This window comes from Falco cherrug, chromosome 10 (genome assembly GCF_023634085.1).
Source record: "Falco cherrug isolate bFalChe1 chromosome 10, bFalChe1.pri, whole genome shotgun sequence".
Classification (NCBI taxonomy): Eukaryota; Metazoa; Chordata; class Aves; order Falconiformes; family Falconidae; genus Falco; species Falco cherrug.
Window position 1 is genome coordinate 28,277,491 of NC_073706.1, and position 7,650 is coordinate 28,285,140.

Here is a 7,650-nt window from a genome sequence, read left to right on the forward strand (position 1 = left end):
AATAACACAGATTACAGTCACTACAGTACACTCTTATCTGATTACACACAAAAAACCAATTCCACTATCTGCCCAACCTAAGCCTTCTCAAAGAGGGGGGGAAATTTGTCTTTTGTTCCTCCTGCTTTGCTTTTTTCAAAACCGTTGATTTTTTTCTGACCTTCATCATACGCAATTTACACATGATAGACTAGGAAAAAACATCTTGGAACATTCAAAAGCCTTCCAATTGGCTATTGGAGTTGCCCATTCACGTAAGAAAATAGCAAAATATGTTATCTGAACTGAGCCTTTTAATGTACTCCTTCAGAAGTGATACTATATTAAAAAAAAAAAACAAAAAAACAAACCAACAAAAACACCACACCATGAAATATGCAGAAGAGTTAAGATAAGCAATTTAATTACCATAAGACTATTTAAAGTTGATTACAAAACATCCCCACATAGTCCCAACAAAATTTTCACATGGCTTTGGAAATTCTATTTTGATGCTTGGCTATGGCAGTTACATGGAAGGATGAGCACTAACACCCCCTTGGGCACTGCCTCAGCCTACACAGGCAAGAAGCTGCAAGCTTAAAAGGTCTGAGAAGGATTTACCATGAACTAATGGACCCAATGAACCTGCTTTTTACAAAGACAAAACTCCGTAACACACACTTACGGTGCCAGGCACAGTCATTTTAAAAACCAAAGTGGTAACATCCACTTGGTTGAATGCAACAAGTGGAGAAGCCACTGGCATTGTTCGTCTAGACCAATGCAGATGAGATGCCAGTGACAAGAACAAAAGTTTAAATCTAATCCACATATTCCCATCACACAATTCAATAAATTATCTGCCTGAAGGAGTCAGGCCCCAGACAGAAAGTTTTTGGCGACAAGTTAACAAAATGTAGCAAAGTGTCCAAAACCAGACAGGCAGGTGATCTCTGAACCCATGGCTTGTCTTCATAACTATTCCCTCCTCACCAGCTCTTACCATCACAGCTCTAGGATGGAAGAAAAAGCATGAAGAAATGAATGCAAGTTTCCTTCTAGTTATATCAGTTTGACTGGGACAGAGAAATGAAAATAATTAGAACTTGAACTACATATAAGCTAGGGCATTAGTGTCTATTATAAATTGTGTTGCGGTAGAGTCTACCTTTCCCAAGACAGAATGGGGCTTCTCTTGCCCCCACCCTGCACAGTAAACTGGCGACAAAAATCTGGGGGAGATTATAAAATGAAACAAACCCCCCCAAAACATAAGCCCTCACTGAACAAGGGTTTATGAGCTCAGAGCAGGAAGAGGGCTTGATAGCACATGCAGCTCAGATTTAAGCACAAGTCTGAATTTTTTTCCTTTCATGGAACTGAGACTCTAAATATGACTAAAGATCATTTTGGGGAAGTTTTGATTTGCTTGTAAATGTAACTATGCATAGATGAAAGAGTTATTCTTAGTCATCTTCTCCATGTCAAAAATAAACCCAGCAATTTCCAGAATGTGTCACAATACAATATTAACTATGTATCTGCATGGTCACTGAATCAGTGGGACACTTAATAGCCTTAATTTAGAATATATATCTTTTCTGGAAACAGTCTAATGTACCGTGCTGGAATACCTCGAACTACTAATACCGCTTCTGAAGGAGTCTATTTGCAGTATAAACACCTCTAAACCTGGTCCTAGCGATGAGCAAAGCAAACAGTGTGCCACCCCTTAGCAGCCAGGCTGCCAGACACAGAGTAGCAGCTGCATTTTTCAAATTAATGGACTCCTCACACAGAAAGAGCTTGAAAAGAAAGAGGTGCATCAAAGAAACAATTTGCTCATACACGAAGTGCACACGTTAAACAGGTACACACATATTATACAGATAATGCATGCCAGGCTGCCGCTATAGACTACAAACCAACTCCTCAGCCTTCCCATAGTTTGTTGGCTCCACAATACACCACGCAAGCAAGCTGAGAAAACAGCAGGACCATACAGGGAGGCAGGCCTCAGTTTCAGTCATCTGAAATTGTCTTCGTTTTAAGGGAAGCAAAACACACTGTGCTCCTAAGAAGCAAAGCCTCTTCCACTAGAAAACAGAGGGTTTCTGCTGATGCCAGGGGAATCAGAGACGAGGGACTCCTGAGGAACAGATACACGTTACCAAGGACTCACAACAAATGTTACAGCCACGTGGAAGAGCCCCAATGGGAAGTATCTAGCATTTGAAAGTTTTCCCTTGAGTTTTCAAGATACTAATTATAAAATACCAGAGCAGTGACACAGCTGGAGCAGATACAAGGTACGTGCTAAAAGAGGTGAAAGACTTAAAGTATACTCATGGAGAAGCCGGATAGTGATCACCTCTCTTGTTTTATGGTTTCTTACACTTAAAGAACATCTCCAGACAAAAAACAGGCTCTCTCATCTCCGCAAGCAACAGGACATGGACACCAGGCAAGAAAACTCTGCTTCAGACTATCTTAGAAAAACCAAAATCTTTCAAGATCATATTTACTTCTAGATTCTAGACAAAACAGAAGGAAATCTCAACCCCCCCACAAACAGCAGCACAACACCACCATCAGGGATACTGCACTGCCACACATCTTTAGAACAACATTAAGGCAACTAAGAACGAACAAACAAACAAACAAGAAGCTCAGAGTTTCAAACAGAGATGGCTTCTCATTTCTGTACAATTTTCTGTAAGTTTCTGTATACTGGTTTGCTAACAATTCACCTAGTTTCACAGACAGGGCAGGAAAAGTCACATCACTTGCTACAGACCACATAGGAAGAAGAATTTGAATGCAGCAACCTTCAGTTTTCCATCAGAACTTCATTTCTCCACCACAGAGAATAAGCTGCATCTCCAATACCTTTTTCTAGCACTATGAAGAGAACAGCAGTCACCAATGTCAAGCAGCATTTTAAAACCTTCATTTGTCAGATATCAACTTGACAGCTCTGTTTAACATTTTTTGCCGCAACAGTCTTGAAAAGAACTGAATAAAACGCATGAGTGAATGCGCTGGTACCTGGCTAGCCGGCCCCATCAGAAAGCAGCCTCCCAGCACACAGCCTGGCAGCATGGAGAACCCAAGACGCAGGAAGAGGACAGAGAATTTCTCAGCTCAAGGCTTTAGCTGAAAAAGACCATTCTGCCCGTGCAGTAAGTAGGTATGTCCACTTACACCAGCTGATTTATGGAATACTGATGTCTTCTAACATATGTCACTGGTGACCCCACCACCCCAGCCCTGTACTATTGCCACTGCAGGCTCTGCTATCTGCCCGAGGGGGGAGGCAGCGAGGTGGAGCCAGATTCAAGTCAGGGGAGTAAAGTGGCTAATTACTGCTTTGGTCAGCAAGTGAAATGGTTACAAAGACAAATACAGCACTTGTATTTTAAAGACAACTTCTGTTTTCAGGCAGAGAACTGTAAAATTGTTGCAGACTTTCTCAGTTTCTAAAGAAGCGAAACATGACAAAAACCCAGACTGAACACAAGATTCAGTCTGAGTAAGACTAACATCAAGGATGTGTTGAGTCAACTTAATTCTAAGTCTTAAAATGTACTATGACCTCATAATGCACAGAGAAAAACTGTATAATATCTCCAGAGTCAGAAGCAAAAGTTTGCTGATGCTTCAGTACAGTATTTTAGAAGCACATTTTTCAGATGCATCCTCCAGAAAGGATAAAACCCTCTGTATTTAGAGGAAGACCCAGATACTTCAAACTAAGCATATGGACATACACTTCTTTAGAAGGCTTGTGCAAATGATAACAGACATGAATTCCAGTTTGGCTGATGGAAATCTGTTTTCCACCCTTGTAATATAATTAGCAATCAATACAGAGTGGCAAAAGAAGGAAGCAAGATGCCCTCTTTTCTCCCAGATCAAGGCACTTGGTGAACATCAATTAGATGTTAATATCCCTGGGAGGCAAGCGTGACAAGTCTTATTAAACCATTTTAAAGATTAGGACACTGAGTCACAGAGAGATTAAGAACTTCCTCAAAACCAACAGCAGAGTCAGAGAATGGGCAGCTGCACCCCAGCTGGGCCTGGCAACAAACTGCACTGCTCCACCTTATTGCAGGATTTAGAGTCTCTAAGGAGATGAAAAAAGAAAAGAAGGAAAAAAAAAGAAAAGAAATCCACACTCATATGAAGGTTCCTGGCCATACCAACATGCCTTAGTTTTGACCTGCAGGGTGATACAAGAATGCAGTTTGGTTTCCACAGTCAGTTTGGCTTAAAGTACCGGCAAGGTTGCCAATTGTAAACGATTTTTAAAGTCGACAGAGACCTCCAGATCTTTTCCGATAAGCTTGAGAGAGAGCTTACAACTTTTTGATACTGGTTCAACCGTATAAGCCTAGGTGCAAATAAATCTCCAGCCCCCGGTGTTCCAGCCAGCCCATGGCCAGCTGATCTGAATTCGAGTCACATGCTGGATTTACACACTGAAAACGCAGTGAAAATGGCAAGACAATTACTGTCACAGGCTAACGCGTACTTCAAAGCACAAAGAAAAACCCAACAGATGCCACATTCAATCAGCTCAAAAGGTGAGCAGAGGAGGATGTTACGCTGATTAACACACTCGTTAAGACGCGTCCGAACTAATAGCCCACTTCGGTGTTGTAACACATTCAGAAAGCATTTTGCTGCCTTAATCGCAGGGTACTCACAGAGCCGAGGATTATTCCCACTTTTCCCGCGTCGCCCTCCGCCGCAGCCCGAGGCGACCCGCCGTCACCCCGCGTTACTACAGACGCGCAGGGGGCTGGGACTGCTCGCAGCTGCGAAACGGCCACGGCCGCCCCAGACCCCAACCCGCCGGGTCGAGCCCAGCCTGCCGGGCGCGGGCACCGGTCCCGCCAAGGGCACCGGCTCCGCCGCTCCGCCACGGGCACCGGCCGCCCGCGCCCTGCCAAGGGACAGCGCGGCCCCGAACGCCACCGCCCGCGGAAGCCGAGCCCGGCCCCGGGTACCGCCACCCGCGGGGAGCCCCGGTCCCACCGCACCTGCTCCGCCGGCAGCAGCGCGCCCCCCGCCCCGTGGACCTACCGGTACTGACGGCACTCCGCATGCTGCCCGCCGCTCGGCTCGGCACGGCGCCGGGCGGCTCGGGGCGGGGCCGGCGGGCCGGGGCGGGCCAGGGCGGGCCGGGCGCCCCAGCCCCGTGCGAGCCGCCGCCGGGCGCCCCTGTGCCGGGAGCCGCGGGCCCGGGCCCGGCGGGAGGCAGGGGCTCACCTGCGGGCCGGGCCGCCGCGCTCCCCGCCGGGCACCCCGGGCAGGCGGCACCTGGGTATGGGGCAGCGGCGGGCGTGCCCGCACCCCCGGCAGCCCCTAAAGGGGGAAGTCGGAAACGGTTGCTTCTCGTCCGTTTAGGCTCTAAGTTTGAGGAAGCTCAAAGGCTGTCATATTCGGGAGCTTTAAAAAGATTTCAGACGGCAAGCACACGGAAAGCTGCCGGAAAGAAAGTTCAGGACTGACAGCTAACATCACTAACAGCGCTTGCGCTACACCTGCTCGACTTCTACCCACAATAACAACGTCTTGCTAACGGTAGAAATGAAGTTTTATGAAAAAAAAAGTAAAGAAACGGGTTTGAATTGAAGTGCTGCAACAGGGAGGGTAAAACGATCCGCAGTTAAAGCCCGTATCTGCTAACCTCAAGGTTTGATAAAAACCTCAGCAGGCCTACTTTATAGATAACTTGAAACCATTCATAAGTATTTTGACATATGCCACACAGACACTATACCTTAACCGATTCTGAGGAAGGCTGTGGCAGAACGAGGGAGCAGGACCCCAGTCTGCCACCATGACATGAGCTACCCAACTTTTTTCACACCTGCCTGCTATGCGGCAATTTTAAAGCTGCTTTGGATAACGTGGAGAGAAAACCAGTGTGAATGTGGCCCTATTTATCCATGCACGGCTGAATGTAACACAATCTCTAATGAGCCAAGCATTTAACCAAGTCTCAAAAGTAATTTGTTGACCTTGAGGTAAGAATTTTGTTGTGGAAAATGCCTCTTGTTTGGGTTGAAATTTGTCTTCTAGCTCCTTGCATCGTGCTTGGCTGAACCAAAGGTTTACTCAATCATTAACTTTTGAGTTGCAACATGTTTATCTGCTTATTTAACCTTGGGAGTAGTAAATGTACTTTTTCCTCAAAGTGATAGAAGATAGAAATAATGGTGCATACCATTTCCCTGTTATCTAAAAGACTATCTTCTTTAGCAGCCTTGAGGAAGGCAAAACCAGGGAATGAGAAAATGCTCTTGGCAAACTTCCAGTAGAAGTGATCTGTAGTTAGCAAAGGGGGTTGTGCATATGAAAGAAATGATATCTATATGATTTGCACAAAGTCTTCCTAGTTTCAGTCCAGCATTGAGAGCCACATGAAAGCAACATTCCTCCACAGAGAACCTGGAAAATACAGTAAAAAAGAATTTAACCCCTCCTGGGAAATACTCCAAAACTTCTTTAGGAAAGATGTTCCTCCTTGGCTAGGAAAGATGCTTACAGCACTGACCTCCCATATATCTCTTCACCTTTACCAGCTGTCCTCTTCCCTCCACTCCTCTCAGAAAAAGTTAGTAAGTCCATAAAAAGATAACCCTCTGTTGCCAAGTCCTTCCAAAATTTTTACGTGCTCCCTAGGGAGACATGTCAGGGGCTCCATGCAGACCACAAGGGAACTTGCTGTTCTAATAACTACAATTAGTTTATTTACTGATTATCCTTAAATATTTGAACTTTGAGCACGGCCAAAAGATGAATGTATAGTTTGTAGTCACTAATCTTAACTATTATCATAATGATCTTTTAAAATTATGTTTCATTAAATGCTACCTAAACAGAATTAAGAAAGTCTTTATTCACAGTCACACCTACCTCTCTCCAAAGGACAACATACCTAAGATACAGTCTAATCACTCTGGGGTAGAGATGAACACACTTCAGTAATGATTAGATTAATAAACACTAATCAAACCCCATGAATTTGGTATTACATGTGGCTCTGTCGGCTACCCTAGCCCACCTTCTGCTGTGTGAAGTGCAGGACATGCAACCATCAAGGGAAACAGCAACTTCCCTGGGTGCTGCGCAGCCCCCCTTCCAGTGAGACCATTCCAGTTCCTAACCCATTATTTTTAACAGTGCAGCTGCTTCGTACATTTTTTTGTTCAGTCCTAGCCTGTTCTCCCCCATTGAAAGGGATAGGAAAAAGGAATAAGAATAGCCCTTATGAAAAACAATCCAGCCTTATCGACTAGTATAAAGCCATGCCTGCTAACTCTGCTGTAGGATGTTCATCCCCTCACTGTGGCTGATTATGTAAAGCACTCCCTTTCCTGACATGTGCAGGCCTATCTATTCAAATTCTTGTAAATGTAATACTATCTACATATCCAACACAATAAAAGCCCTTCTTGTGGTATTTAAACAACCTGTCTGATCTTTCCTGATTAATTGTGGATTTCTTCAAAGTTAACTGAACGTTTTTATACAAAAGAGATGGTCTGGTTGTTATGCACAGGTCTTGGGAGACCATGCTGAACTCCCTCCTTCACCACTCATCTCCTTTATGACCTTGAGAATTCACACATACATGATATGTATCAGTTCACG

General features: G+C 44.8%; 1 protein-coding gene across 6 annotated transcripts in view; it reads right to left on the bottom strand.

Moving 5' to 3' along the window:
- Positions 1-5,505, bottom strand: part of MICAL2 (microtubule associated monooxygenase, calponin and LIM domain containing 2) — a 133,039-nt gene extending 127,534 nt beyond the window's left edge. The window contains exon 1 of one of the 6 annotated variants that reach the window (XM_055722141.1): positions 5,074-5,505. The gene's annotated coding sequence lies outside the window, so the exon portion shown is untranslated. Of the gene's footprint in view, positions 1-3,030; positions 3,273-4,694; positions 4,896-5,073 lie in introns of those variants that run through there. The other 5 variants (XM_055722136.1, XM_055722138.1, XM_055722137.1 and 2 more) reach the window with 5 other exon arrangements.
- Between the last annotated feature and the right edge of the window lie 2,145 nt (positions 5,506-7,650).